The sequence below is a fragment of the Canis lupus genome, chromosome 21 (assembly GCF_003254725.2).
Source record: "Canis lupus dingo isolate Sandy chromosome 21, ASM325472v2, whole genome shotgun sequence".
NCBI classification, from domain to species: Eukaryota; Metazoa; Chordata; class Mammalia; order Carnivora; family Canidae; genus Canis; species Canis lupus.
Genome location: NC_064263.1, coordinates 9482007 through 9498661, shown reverse-complemented (window position 1 = coordinate 9498661; position 16655 = coordinate 9482007).

The following is a 16655-nucleotide window of genomic DNA, read 5'->3' as shown; positions in this document are numbered from 1 at the left end:
GAGTGTTTAAACAATGAAGCAGCAGTTAACTGTTAAATAAAAGCCAAATGATGGAAAAGTTATCTGAAGTATCCCTCCTTTATTGATATGATCAAAAAAAAGCAACCACATATTTTGTCTCAATCTATCCTAGGTTTAGAAACAATCTGACATTTGATGACTTTCTCTCGCCTGCTTTTCTATTCTTTCATTTTCCTTTTTTTCTTTTCTTTTCTTTTCTTTTCTTTTCTTTTCTTTTCTTTTCTTTTTTTTCTTTTTTTCTTTTCTTTTCTTTTCTTTTTTTTTTTTCTTTTCTTTTCCTTCCTTCCTTCCTTCCTTCCTTCCTTCCTTCCTTCCTTCCTTCCTTCCTTCTTTCCTTCCTTTCTTATGGGTACTAATTTAATTAGAGGCTGGGGCACAAAGACAAGGCAAAGTGGAAGGGCAGGGAAGGGCATTAGACTCCTTGTTTTTTCTCCTGGTTCTTACAAGGTTAGCAGTCTTCACTTGTAGATGGTCTAATCATGATAGATTTATGATTGGAATATGATAGAAATGTTTTATTATAAAAATGTTATCAAGGCTGGTAATTCTGATGATTGTATACAGAGATGAGGGTCCTGCACATTTTTAGCCTTGTAATTTTATGCAAACCTTATGATCACTAAAGAATAGCCTTTACCATGTGCTTTGCTTCCTTGTCACCTCTGATGTAGACCTGGCTATTTGACCTCTGGCATTTTCTGTGTGAGGCCTTGTCTATTTGCATGCTTGGAGGTCAGCAGCTTCTCTCTGCATACAGCTGTGGTCTTGCTAAGGTAAATCTTTCAGATCCACCAATGAAATTGTCATCTCTACCCAAAGAATTCTAAGTCAAGGGAAAACATGTGAAAGCGAAACAAAACAAAGCAAAGCCTGCCAAACCAAATAATTAAAAATAGAGGGAAAGTCTCCACTTTTTTCCTCTTAATAGCCTGATTGTATTATATAACTTTTGAGACAAGACACATAAGACAATCTAAAGTACTTAATACAGTTTTAGTGTGAATGCTTAAAATAGACAAGTGTGTTAAAAGGCAAGTTAAGGAACATTTTCTTTAGAATTCAAATGCCAGGCCCAGATTTCAGATTTAGTGATAACACCAGGAATACTCTGATTGACATTAATTACTCATACAGGGCAGTGGGTGAGCAGTATCTGCTGGGTTCAAGCCTTTGAGCTGCAAAGTCCAATCTGTTATTCAGTGATAACAGATAGAGCCTTTCAAAGAACAAACTGACCCCTGGCCTGATGATATCTCCTGGCCTGATTCATTCCTTACAGATTCATGTTTCCAGAGTCATTATGAGTGACATATCACAGTCCAGGTCAAGAGGCTTTTGTCAAATAACTCTCTTGGAAATTACTTAGGATCTCTAATATTCCCAATTCACATAGAAAGAGTTCATTTAGTATTATTATGTCAAAGTTTTCAGCTCCCTTTCCTCAGTTGATCATTACCATTAGGTTTAACATTAATAGGTATTTTATATAACAGCAGGGTCTAGTGTTCTTTTAGAAAGTCTTGCAGAGTTTCCTTCTCTTCTATTTTTGTCCCACTCCAGCACCTTATGGATTATCACCTGGATTTCTCTTGTCTGTGTTGCCATTGTTCAAGCACAGGGGTGGGCTATTATCCAGAATACTTTCCTTTGCACTGATATCATTCCAGCACAGACAAGGATTGTGACTACTGCATCCTCACCAATGTTTAGGATTTTAGATCTCCTCTCCAGTCCATCCTGTCATTTCTGTTTATCCACCTTAAGGTAAAGATTCCATGGTAGTGCTCCTTTAATGACTTCCCACGGTCACACAGCACAACGCACTGTGACTCATACAAAGTAGATACTCAAGTACTCTTAGGTTAAATGACTAATGACTAATTAATGATTTAAATATATAGAAACATTTAAATATACTGTAACATTAAATTGATCTAAGTCTTTATATCATTGCACTTAGGATACTACAGATCCAGTTTAACCATTTCAAGTCAGAGACCCTCTCTAATAGAAGAAAGTGAATATTATTTAATGTCCCATCAAAGAATACATTTTTTCATCACCTCACTGCCAAATGTTTAACCAGGATCAAGGAAAAACACAACTGCACGGACAGCTCAAACTTCCACCCACACCCCCACCCCCAAACTAAGAAATTTGCATTTCTTATAAGTTTTCTGTTGCTCAGCACCCTGTTAAACATTTTCCTCAGAAATTTGAAAATGTAGCCAAACACCTATTGCAAATAGCCACGATGCTAGGCATCTATCAAAGGAAAATACTCTTGCTTTCACAAGCTCAATTGTAGGAGAAAAAAAAAAAAAAAAAACTCAAAATCATGCATTGTTTCCTGCTTTGCAGGAAACTAAAGGACAGTAGGCAGTTCCTCATCTATATGAAAAATAAATATTGTGATAGAGATACAGCATAGGATTTTATTTACAGGCACATAAACATGAAATAATAAGTGTAACTTGGATGAATAATTTTCTTTCTGCTCTAGAAAATTATCAAATAAATATGTTTTATATTAATATTTGAAAAAAATCAAGATACTCACTACTCCCCTACACTCCTTGAACATGTTTGAGTTAGTGCTGCTACCCAGTACCAATTATGTTCTATGAGCTCTATGAAGCTATAAATGAGAAAAAAAAACTAGAACAGTTCCTATATGCCTGGCTAAGAGCTCTACTTGATTTGATACTTTAATTCTCATAAACCCTTTTGATATGAGCTACTATTATTATCATCTTCATGTTACCTATAAGAAAAGACAACTTTGGGCAGCCCCGATGGCTCAGTGGTTTGGCGCCACCTTCAGCCCAGGGTATGATCCTGGAGACCTGGGATCCAGTCCCACATCAGGCTTCCTGCATGGAGCCTGCTTCTCCCTCTGCCTGTGTCTCTACCTCTCTCTCTCTCTCTCTCTCTCTCTGTGTCGGTCATGAATAAATAAATAAAATCTTTTAAAAAAATTTTAAGAAAAGATAACCTTTAGCAAGTTCGGTAGATTGCCATAGGTATAGCAATAGTCTGTAGTAATCTACCAAACTTGCTAGAGGTTACACAGCTAATAAGTGAAGGAGCTAGGAAATATATGTGAGCAGTTATAATTGGGGGTCTGTGCTTTTGTTGATTAGTCAGCTACTTATTTGATTCTAAGGAATCAGGCCTGGTTGGCTAAATGTATCTAACAGAGAAGGACATCACAGGCGCTGCTTTGAATAGAGGAAGAGGAATATTAATTTGCTTTGGATATCTTGATTTCAAGATTTCAGTGTGCATCGGATTAGTTTGGCCAATTTAGCAAATAAAAATACATCATGTCCAGTTTAGTTTGAATTTCAGAGAAATGGTGAGTAATTTTTTAGCATACATATGTCCTATGTAGTATTTGTTACATTCTTATATACTTAAAAATGGTTAACTGGATGTCCTGGAGTTTACCTGGCAACTCAACATCAAAATCAAAATGCCTGATAAATAATTGGATATGAGCTCCAATGGTCTGGGAATAATTAGGATTGCAAATATAAAGTTGAGAGTCATCAATGGTCACTAAATTTTACACGTGTTATACACCTCCTGTTGCTCTCAATGCTGTGGGAAGGAGACAGTTGCAAGCCATGCATACATGAAATCATGAATTAAAACATATAAGCAAAGAAAGAAAGCGGTTAGAGAAGCACTGATGTTTTAGAAAACATTTTTAAAGAGTGAGACATGGCTACAGAGTCAGAAGAAGAAACAAAGATGCAAGGCTCAAGGCACAGAGTTGATGTTATATAAAATCTAAGGAGTATGTTGGTAAAAGCCAAATGCTTTATGATATTAATGAGGATGAGGTCTAAGAGGTAATTATGCTTGGAGCTTATCTGCTATGGTAAACTGTTGCCTGAAGACAATAATCATTGCACAGCTGTAACCAAAATATTCCAACAACACTGAGCACATTTTTTTTCCTGCCCATAAGTAAAACAACCTATATCCTATATCCTATATCTGATTATATAGATGGATATCTGCAGAAAGTCAAGGACAGGGGTACCTGGGGCCTTTGGCTCAGGGTGTGATCCCAGGTCCTGTGATCAAGTCCCGCAGCATGCTCCCCAGAGGGAGTCTGCTTCTCCCTCTGCCTATATCCCTGCCTCTCTCTGTGTCTCTCATGAATAAATAAATAAAATCTTAAAAAAAATTAGAAAGTCAAGGACACAGATCAAGTGATTTAAAAATAATTATCTTAGGAATAAATATTTAAATTGAGATTTGTTTTCTTTCTTTGATTTTAATGCAGAAAGATAGACACTAATTATAACTACTAAAAGTTAAAGAAGGCATAGCAACTGTGAAGAAACCTAAAATTTATTGGTATTGGTGTTCTGCTGCTGCATTGCAAATTACCACAAAAGAAGAGGCTTAACAAAAAATCCCATTTATTACCTCATACTTCCTGTAGGTCACAAGTTCTGTATGGCTCAACTGATTTCTCTGCTTGAGGTCTCACTGAAGGAGTCTGCCACAGGAGTCTCTTCTGGAAGATCTGGGGACAATTCCAATTCTGAGCTCATTCAGGTTATAGGCGTAATTCGGTCCCTTGAGGTTATAGGAGTAAGTCCTACTTACCTGGCTGTCGACCAGGAGCTGCTCTCACCTCCTGTAGGCCACTAGCTATTCTTTGCCAAGGGTCTTTTCAGAAAGTTGCAGCTGACAATGTTGTAGTGTCAATCGAATCCCCTTTGGGCATCAATTGCCTTTGACTTTTCTTCTGCTACCAATTACAGAAAAACCCCTGTAAGATCAACTAACTTGGGACTCACATCTGCAAAGTCCCTTCATGGCGTGCCTAGATCAATGTTTGATTGACCAGGAAATGGGATTCTGGGAGATTGAAGGGATCTATAGAATTTGCCTATCACGTTATCCATCTACTTTTAATTCTCTAGAATTAAACAGCACTTTGCAACAAAAAGTGAAAGACTGTCAAGCACTGTGTTAGGTACTTGCAAAACATTACTTTGTGAAATTCTTACAATATCTCTAAGAGGTAATTATCAATATTATCATCTAAAGAAGCTGTGGCTCAAAATGATTACATAACTTATCCATATCATACTGCTGTTCAGGTCACTCACTCTCCCAGACCTTTGACAATTCCATAACACTAACACTACAGTTCACAAACATTCCAGCAGTTTTCAATCCACTTTCAAATTCTAATTCTGAAATCATGAGTAATAATGATATGTAGGAGGTAAACTATAGTCAAACTCAATTTCAAGATCCTTTACTCTTTTACACAGTGGTAACACCAGGTAATAATAATAGTAATACTGCTGGGTACCTATTATGATAATTTTAACTTTACCTTCTCCATTCCCAAGTAGAACACCAATTCCATGAAGGCAGGGGCTCTGACTAATAAAACATAGCACGTTATCCTCAGCTGGAAGCTTCAAGGTGGGTTCAGTATGTTGGTAAAAGGGAGAGGATTTACCCTTTCTTCAGAAAAGTCATGGTGCTATCATGAAAGATTTTTAAAAAGAAACAAGAGAAACTATATATTAACGGACTATGTATATGAAGTAAGTTAATTCCAATATTCTTGTGTCCTGAGAATTTTATCTTAAATGCAATAGTGGCTGACAGGGCTCACCAAGTAATACTTAGTTACATCATATTTGGGATATGCTCCAATCATGAAGAATAGAACAAGATTGTGGAGGTGTCTACTTATACATAATATATAGTTTAAATTAAAGAAGGCAGGGAATGGTTGAAAAAGTAATCAGGGCTGTTTTGTGTTATAAATAAAAATAATTAGTCTCAGAACTTTACAGGAGTGATTGCCACAGAAGTTCTGACTTTCATAGATATGTTTTGTGTTTAAGAGATGACTACCATTTTCATAAAACTTATATGAACTGTAATACAGATCAGCTAGTTGTTAAACTATGGCAAAGTCATTATTTGCCTCAAGAATAAAGTCAAAGAAGATGCATTAAAAATTCCAACTTCCATTCTATGCTAATAAATGTAAAATAATCATTATCATTAATATAATAGCTAATAATAACAGATTGTGCATGATGTACCCAGACACAAGACGGAAAATGTCTGTGTACATGTGTGTGTGCATGTCATATAAGCCTCATATCTACCATATAAGATCAGTACTTTAGCGTTCCCATTTTACACCAAAAGAAGTGAAGCTAAGAACATTTAAATAACTTGCACAAGTTACACAGCTAGTAAACAGTGGAATTAATTTTAAAGCCATGAGGAATTTTTGTTAAAAAAAGGTGTTTAGTATCCCATCCTTCGCATAGCAGATGGTACCCTTTCACAATTATTGTATTTAGCAATATTTATTTCAGAAAAGAGAGTTTGAAAAACATATATATATTCATATTATTCAGACATAGGCATATTTCTGCATTTCTCTTTTGCTTACTCCACGTATAAAGCATTCTGCAGTTATTTCAAGGTACTGAATGTAGGTCTGCTGTACAATAATTAGTCTACTAGCAGCAAAAATAAGAGTGTTGTTCAGTGAATTGGTAAACATAAATTAGAGATGTGTAAGCAGTGGGTAATATTTTTCCTAGACTGTTATATGTAACATTAATCATAGAAGGCTCATGGTTTACAAAGATGAATATACTGATTCCTTATTTAAGTTATCTTGACAAACACATACTGAGCATTTTCAGTGATTTAGGCACTGTTGAGATCCTCTACCTCTAGTGGAACTAAAGGTCTAGGAGGAGGTCAGAAATATTTATAAATTACTTTGATACTTGACAAAATAAGATAGATCACTTAAGAAGGGGTACTGAGCTCCAATTGTATTTATTGGGGAAAACATAATAAAGATGTCAGGTGATATCTCAGCTAGGTCTTGAAGAATTTCAACAGTTGATGAAAAACATTCCAGTGGAAGGAAAAATCCATGCAAAAGCACAGAAGTGAGTTAAAGACAAAATGGTCATGGAGTAATAATTCGGTTTCTTTCTTGTAATATATGAAAGTCTGAGATGATAAAGCTAAAAGAATAGAATGAACCAAAATTGGGGAGAGCTTCAAATATCAGAGTTTGTTTGAGATTTGTGCATATTCTTCTATAACATGAGAATATAATAAATCTCTTTCCAGTGGGAAAATTAGGTAATCAGGTTAATTTTCACAAAGTTAAATCCAGATAGCATGTGGAAAACAGACTGAAGAGAAATTGAATGTAAGAAGATTAGGCAACAGATTAGATACTTATTAAGTATTTTTTATTTTTTATGTGGTCTGCACGTCTTAGCTTTCTCATTTGCAGAAATTTGAAGAGTTTGAGTGCATACATACCATATAAGCAAGTAAGCAGTAGGTGTGCCAAATATTTAACAAAAATGCATTGTTGGGAACATTGTATCAATTAGAACTTTTAAAAAGTTATTCTTTGGTAGTTATTGAATATGGCATTACTGGATTAGTGTGACAAAACAATTTAGTTCTCTCATGAAACTACTATTTCAGCAGAATACAACGGGAGACTGTTGTAATACCTTCCACATATGTATTAAAAAGGGAAAGAAAGAAGTACATTGCCTAAAATTAGCTTTTAAAGTTTTTCATAGTTCATAACTTGATCATTGTAATTTCTGAGTTTCGGACACCAATAGCAATTTCCTAAAGATCATTCATGTGTCACTGAATTAGTTGAGAAAATAGAAGCATAGAACACTTCAGTAGACAGTGGCAAAGAGAAATTGACCTGTGAAATCTTATCCTAGAGCTATTGCACTCAGTCAAAAATAGCTTCGGCTAAGTGATTCTTAAATGCACCAAGACTTGTTGGGCATTTCCCTTTATATTGCAAAATCCCTCAACCCACTTGGGTTGCATTCAAGCAGAGTCAAAGGAAAACGAGGTTTTCAACTCAAGAGTCATTGAAATCAGATAAATGCATCTGCTGGTCCATCTTGCCCTGCACCTACATTGTCACTAGCCAGACTTAGGCACCTCACAGTCATAGGAATGATTTTGTGACTGGCACACTGAGGCACTTTCCAAAATTTCAGTTCTACTCCACCATTTCTTATTATAAACATTTGCCAATATCCCCAAACCGGAAAATATTTCTTCACTAAAACTGAGTAAAAGAATTTCTGAATCCAGAAATAGTCTGATAAAGACACTTAGGAATGAGAGCTTTAAATACACTAGTTTCTCTATTACTATATAATCATCTCTATACCTAAACTAAGAATTCTTGTATTTTCCTCAAGAAATAGTGGCCTATTCATTTTACTTACAAGATACCTGCAAATTTCAGAGGGATGATAAGAATATAGGCTTTAGAGATACAACTACTTCATTTACAGGTAAGAACACGGTAGCTTACAAAGTTAAAAGAATATATCTACGGCTATACTGTTGCTTAGTGTTGGAACTAAGATGAAATTCAGATTTATTTTCTCTTTTTAAAAAAAGATTTTATTTATTTATTCCTGAGACACACACACACACAGAGGCAGAGACACAGGCAGAGGGAGAAGCAGGCTCCATGCAGGGAGCCCGATGTGGGACTTGATTCCGGGACTCCAGGATCACGCCCTGGGCCAAAGGCAGGCACTAAACCGCTGAACCACTCAGGGATCCCCCAGATTTACTTTCTTTTAAATCAGTTTTGATTTTCAGGAAGAACACAAATAGGCCAGTGGTTCTTAAAGTATGGTCCCTGGGCCAATCAGCAGCATCAGTATCGCTTGGAAACCTGAAAATGCAAATGCTGAGGCTCACCCCAGAAACTCTGAAGATGGTATCTAGCAATATGTGATTTAAAAGCTCTCCTTCTACAATGCATGTTAAGGTTTCAGAACTTCTGAAATAAGTAAAGTACATAGAGGTCCTGTGGAAATATTAAACAAAATATATAATACAGGCCAAATGCAAAATATTGATTTTTAATAGAAATATTAGTCTTCCTTCTATTGTCCTAATTTAGGTTCCCATGGCCTCTCATCTGGACTAGTTTAGTAGTCTCATAGCAGGTGTTCCTAGCTCTCATTTTTATGGCATCTATACTGCTTTTTTTTTTTTTTTAAGCACAAACCTGATGATATCATCATTCCTGCTTAAAATCTTTCCATCATATTGCAACACTTATTTATGCTCAACAGGCAAATTATTCAGGCCCACATTCAAAACCCTCTGTAGTTTTGGCCTCTTTCATCTCTAGCCATATCTCTTGCAACATGATCATATGGGTTTATCAACCTTAAGAAAATGATTATAACTCAAATACATTTTTCTCTCATACAAAATCTGGGGAAAAGACAATCACTAGAAACAGTAATGGCTATAGAAAAGCAAAAGCCCTAGAGACAGTAATAACTAGGAAAGAAAGTGGCAATCAATCTGGGGCTGGGAAAGCTGTTCACCACAAGCCGCCTGTTTTTTTTTTTTTTTAAGGTGTCAGTGTGCTGATCTTCAATGATGCCCATAAACCCAGCTGCCTGATGTCCCTTCTCATCCCACTACCACATGGAAGCTGTCTGCCCCAGCTGTGGCACAGCTTTCAGTGGGCTCATCATGCTTGTTGTATCTGGAAAATTGACAGGGAAAATTTGCCCATATTCTCAACCATTTATTTCAGAAGGCACAGACCAAAGAGTGTTATATGAGGAATTATACCCAGAAAATGGTTTCTAGAAAATAATGTTTTGATCAGATGCATATAAATGGGTGACATGCAGAGAGTGTTGGCATATGTCTGGATCACAGAAGGCTGGAACAGTTGCAGGGGAAGTTAAATGAAAGGAACATAGTCGATTGTTCATGTCAGTGCTGAATGAAAGTGGCAGTATTGGAATTAGAACTTCTCCATTCATATTATGTGCAGATCGAGCAGTAGCAGGCTGATAGAGTTGGCCAATGAATCAATTCATTAAAGATATTCATTCATTCATTTGTAACTAAAACTTGTTAAGTATCTCTCAAATGTCAGAGGCAGTGGAAGGCACTAAGAGAGGTGATTAAGATCTAGGCCTCGCTCTCAAGATACTCAAATTCCAGAAAGAAAAAAATGAGTAAATCACAATTCAATGGATGTATGTGGAAGTAGAGAACTGTACAAAATACTGTGAGAGCACAGAGCAGAAGGGAAATTAACTGTATGGGAAGTCACAAAAGGGTTCACTAAGAAGGTAGCATTTAGCCCAGCCCTATATAACTTAGTGTTAAATTTTATTTAAATTTATTTTGCATAGGTAATACATTCACAAAGTTATATATATATAGTGAAATATATATATATAGTGAAAAATCTTATTCCTCTACTAATTCTTTCCCCACCATTTCTCCCTTGCTCCCTGTATGTAAATGCAAAATGTGTGTACATATAAATATATTATATATTATACATTATATATATGTGTGTGTATATATTTCCAATGTTTCTTTATGCCATTATAAGCAAATACTATTACTTGTGTATATATTTTATATTTCCCCCTTTTCTACATAAACAGTAAAATAATATATAAAGGGATTTGAGACTTTTTCATTTAAATTAGCAATATATCCTGGAACTTTTGTCTCTCTAGATTATTTCTAGTTGTCTCTCTTATCATGAAAGTTTACTAGATTGTGTCAATTTTTTTTTCCTGCATCAATTAGCATAGTCATGTGGCGTTTTCCTTCTTCCTATTATTGTGATGTATTACATTGATTTTCTTATGGTAAAGTACTCTTGTATTCCTAGGATAAATTTCTCTTGGAAGTAGTGAGTAATCTTTCTAATGTGTTGCTATACTCATTTTGCTAATTTTGGTTAAGAATTTTTGCATATGTAGTCATTATTTCTATTGAAATGCATTTTTTCCTTGAGATGTCATATTCTGGCTTTGCTATCAGAATAATGCTAGTCTTCCAGAATGAGATAGGAAATCTCTTAACCTTAATTATTTCGAAAAGTTTGAAAAGAGTTGATGTTAATTTTTCTTTAAATGTTACTCAGAATTCCCCAATGAATCATCTCTTCCAGGTCTTTGCTGGGAGATTTTTTACTATTTTTTAAGTCTTTACTTTTATAGCTCTTTTGGATTGGTCACTTTGGGTTTATCATATTTAGAGTTCTTTAAGCTTCTTGGATTCACAGATTTATAACTGTGGGAAGTATTTAACTGGTTTTTCTTCAAATATTCTTTCTGCCTCCATCTCTGGGATCCCCAGAATATCTATATTGGTCTGACTGATAGTCTCCTAGATATCTTCAGTTCTGTTCACTTTTCTTCCTATTCTTCAAAATCAATAGTATCCATTGTCCTGTCTTCCATTTCACTGATTCTTTACTCTGCTTCTGTAGAGCAGGTTTTTATTTTCTATACTGTATTTTTCATTTCATTTATTGTACCCTAGGCTCCAGAATTTCTTTTTGGTTTCTTTTAAATTTTCTGTTGTTATTAATACTGTCTTATATTATTATTTTTTCATACATTGTTTTCCTGTCTCTATTCACATCTTTCTTTAGATCTTTGAGTAACTTTAAGACAATTGTTTTAAAATCTTTGTACAGTAAATCTGATGTCTACTTCCTCAAATATGTTTTATGTTGATTTATTTTGTTCCTTTGAATGGGCCATACTTTTCTGTTTTTTAAATGCCTTGTGATTTTTTCTTGTTGTTAAAACTGAACACTTGTGTCTTATAGAGTAGTAACTCTAGAAACCAGATTCTTGCCTTTCCCCAAGGTATGCTGGTGGTGGTGGTGGTTGTTATTGTTGTTGTTACTATAAGGTGTCTCTGTGCTGGGAATCAGCCTCAGGTTATAGCTTAAGATCTCAGTCTTTCCTGACACTGTGTCTTTCCCTGGACATATGAGGTGGTTTTCTAAATTTCCCTAAGAATTGTTTGAATGTACCTTCAAAATCAAGTGAGATTCCTTTAAATCTTGTAGAAACTGCTTCAGGAAGTAGGGTTTGGAACAGCGGTCGCCAGGCTGCTTACTAGCATCTCAGCCATCATAAGAAGACATCCATAATCAGAACACAGGACCCTCAGCAGAGCAACTCATGCCAGAAATGTGGCTGCCATCCCCACAGCTGCATGCCACAGGGCTGAGGGGTAGGAATGGGTAACCACCATCACTCTAATGGAAGAAATGGACTGAAATTAACAGCAATTTATCATCAAAGCTTTCCTATAAAGTCTACAATTGTTCAAATAAACTCCACAGTTCCAAAATGGTCACTTCAGACAATTTCTGCTCATATAATTGTCCAGTTGGAAAGTTGGATTCTTGGTGCTTCTTACTCCACTGTCCTCTCAAATGTCTATATTACTACTTTTAATATATTTTACTCTGTATTCCATTTTCTTTCTTTTTTTTTTTTAAATTGAATATTCCTGAGGAGGTACCTGAAGCCAATCTACTTTTCACTCTTATATTAATTGTGTCTGCTTGTGTGTGCATATATCTAAAAAAACATTATTTATTTTTCAAGTTAATTTTAACAGATGTCTCAGGGTTGTTTCTCATGAGGGAATTCTCCTTGTAAAATAACATTCCCTTTCAGTTTTTTGTCTTATTTGGTCTCATGACTTTACAAGTAACTGTATTTTTAAAATTTGGGTGTTGTTTTTTTTTGTTTGTCTTTTTGTGGTACTCCAATCTCACATATATTGGGTCTCTAATGCCTATTTTTCTTATCATTTCCTTCTAATATTTTTTTATCTTGACTTTTATGATTCTAGTCCCCTTTGTTTATCTCACATAAAACCTCTTTCTCCCTTACCACAGTTTCTGTACTGTCTCTTTTTCCTTAACTTCTTTATATTTAATTATTTAGGTTTTATTTCTAAAAAGATTTTTTTTTTCTTTTTTTCCTATGTAAGTTTCAGCAGTCCCTGATTTACTTTCTGCTATAATCAGGTCACCACATTCACAATGTTTGGTCATCTCTCAAGTTCTTGTATTTACTTTGTGTTCTTTTATAGCTATCATTATTTACATTTATTAACACTGATTTACATTTTTCTCTTTATAATAACATTTTTTATGACTACTCTATAAAGAAAAGAAAACTATAAAATACATCTAAAGGCATTGCAGTTGGTGCTATTTCACTTATTTTTTCTGCTCTCAGGATTTCCTCTTTGATGCTCAGCCACAAACTAATTTTTTTTTAAATATGGTTCTTCTGGGTAGCTAGGGCTCCTCTTCCTCTAACTTAAGTGGGAGGAAATTCTACCTTTAGCTCCAAGTTCTCCTACTGATCACCACTACCAGAGTACATGTTTACTATTTCTACATATCTACAACTACTAAGATAAACCCACTACTTTCTAAAGGGTTTGGTCTTTGTTTTTATGCTTTTTTTTGTTTTTGCTTTGGGCACATTTCTAATTTTCACATCTTTTCTTTTTTTTTCTTTACCTGCTCTCTCCCCTCCCATAATTGCACCCAATTTGTCCATAATCCTATTTATAGCACTTTCTTCTCTCACTGGCATCTTGGTCTCTTTTACTTCTCCTCCTCATTTGCCAACAAGATTCACTAGCTCCTCTATTCTTCAGGGCAATTACTGTTCTCCAAGTTAGCTTTCCTATTCTTTGAGGTGTTTGAAACCCCTCAAATTTCTGTCACTGACAGAATCCTGTCACACTATGAGGTACTTTGGTGACCATCTGTTATAATTTCAGCATACCTTGTTGAATTCCCAATACCTCTAGTTCTGCACACTTAATAAGGTGTTGAAGTAGGCTTATATCACTTTCTGCAAGAGGAAATCTTCTTGTAGATATTAAGCAGTTTACATTTTCCTTATATCGCTATAGTTTTATCATGATGTGGTAAAACAGGTATAATTAAAATGGAAAAATGGATAGATTTGATGATAAAGATGTTTTAACTTTAAAATTTGTCAATAGACTTTAAGGAAACAGATTTACAGAGGTACTTAAATATAGGATTTTTAAAAAGCATAGGACTCAAAATAATATTTCATATAGTAGTGAAAAATTGAAAACAACTTGAAAATTATGAAAGACTATTTCATGATATAGGAAAGTGCTTATGATATACTGTAATGGAAAACAAAACCACGTGTAAAATACTATCACAATTTTATTAAATAGTCACTTATCTCCAGTAATGCATAAAAATGTTACCAGTTAAAATGGTCTGAGATTACAGGTGATTTTTTTTCTCTATACTCTATTTTCTGAAAGTTTTTAAATACACATGTATTACTCATAAACATGTAAAAAAATAAGTAAAAACAATACCCTGAAATTATTAGAGACTAATTTTTAAATACTGTCATATGCACTTCCAAAAATGATCGCTATCTTGGGTAGAGTGAGAAAACAGAGGCTATTTAGGGTCATTTTTTCATGTATTATTTCATGCAAAAGCACAAGGGCTTAGGGGGAAAAACCCTCTAGTTTTCATATTTTGTGTATGTTGTATGCATAGTGAGCATCTCCAACTCTGTAATGTAGAAATATTTATAGGGATGTGGAAACGGGTATATAAAACATGGCTCTTTTATACCTGAGGTAGATATATATAGTTTCCCTTCCTGTTCTTGATACGTTTATATTTCCTTCCATTTATGTAGTATCTTAAGATAGAAGTGCATTGGGAGTTATTGCTCAAAGTCATATGCACCCTTAGGTGTTGTAAAGAGAGGCGAAGCAGGCACCAGATTGCAGATGCAAAGAAACGCTATGTAAAAGAGCAAAACATGTGATGATGGTGTGCTGTGTAAAAGACTGAAGAGAAATTTCCATCTGGAGAAGGGCAACCTGAAGGTGGTAGGGTAAGGGCAATCTCATGAGTTCACTTGACTGTAAAAATCGAAGGCTTTAAAAGGGAAGTTTACACAAGAGTTTAACCAATTTAACTTCAGAACCAAATAAAAGGAGGGTGTGTGTTACATTTTTAAAAAGTCTTGATATATACTATTTTTCTCTTTATTTATGTGAGAGAAATCTTCAAACTCCAAACAGCAGTTTCAGCACCTCTATAGGAGGCCATTGTGCTATAGGGAGCAGTACTCCTAAAGAAGTCTGTTGGAAAAAAAAATTATAATCAAGGCGAAAAGCTCAATAAAGTAAGAAATAAATAGACCAAAATATATTTCCTTCAAAACATCTTTAAATGCTTTTTGAAGGAATCAAGTTTTCAGTAGAAATTTCTCAGCACAGACACTGAGCAGGCTTTAAATGACAGTTGCAATATTCAACAATTATTCTAAACATGCTATGCAGATAAACTGCTTATTTCATAAGAAGGACAAACCTCCTTGTGCTATAACTTATGATGATATCACACTATAGGCCAACTTCTATGTACACAGTTCAGCAGCTTGAATATTAATGCTATTGCACTTATAAAGGAATATGTTTTAAACAATATTTAGGATGTTGGCTAAAGTGTATTCAGGTTAATTTCCTGCTGGTTTCTAGTTTCAAGACAATTTCCTGGAGGCTTCAAATTTTTAGCACTTTCCAGATACCATTTCTCTGGGCAAAGGGAGAAATGGAGGAGAAAAATGGTACTTATTACAAGAGCAATCATGAATGCTCAGCTGCAATTGAAAAGCCTAGCATGAAACAAGACTATGATTGCATCAAACTATGGTAAGATTTATGTGTTGTTGAGGCTCTTGGTTAAGTACTGGATGCAGTATCATGATATATTTTACTGTCTTGTAAATTGCATGATTTACCACATGAGCTTTCTGTCAGCACAATTTTTATTTATTGACTACAATGTCAGAAATGTCACATGAGGCAAAAAGTCATCCACAACGAATAATGATTACATTTTTCTAAAATGATACAAACATTAGCTCTTGGTTGAACAGTGATGCTATGTTGTTTCTCATTGTAGTTTCTGTCTTCACTCTTTAAATAGATAAATAAGGTCAATTTCACTCTTCCTTTCCTCTGCTGCAGCAAGTACTATAGTTACGTTTTTCACTCATTCTACTCCCCAGGTGTTCACAACGGGTTTCTATGTACTTTCAATGCACAATGGATTAGATTACTTTATATCCTTCATATATTGTGTGATTTACCAGCTAGAGAAGCTGGTGTGCTGGCTTCTTACTCTTATAACACTAAGAAAAAGAAGTATTACATGAAGACAGGGACACTAGGCTAGTGAACAGTCACCAAGGATCTCCAGCTACTTTGCCAGAATACTCTATGTGACCTCAACAAGTCTACTATTTTCAGGCCACATTTTTCTAATTTGTGAATTAAGGACCTTTAGCAAAACCATCACTAAAGTCCTTGAATGTCTTAAAAATCTTTGATTCTAATTTAAATTTATTTTATTCTTTTGCTTATTAATATAGTAGATGAGGGAATATTAGGTTTTTACTCTACTTTGTATTGCAAAAATATTTTTATTGCCCTAAATAAACTTTTCTCTCTAAGCAAAGTCAAATGAAAGGACCACATACATCTCTGTTATTATTTATGAGAGATAATGAGCAGTAGAAAGAAATATGAGTTATTTTAGATATTTAGATTTGATCTTGGAATACAATTGCCCTTGATCTATTGACACTATAAATCAGGAGGAAAGAGAAGAAATTAAGAACCTCTTTCACCAGGGCTTTATTGTTTTT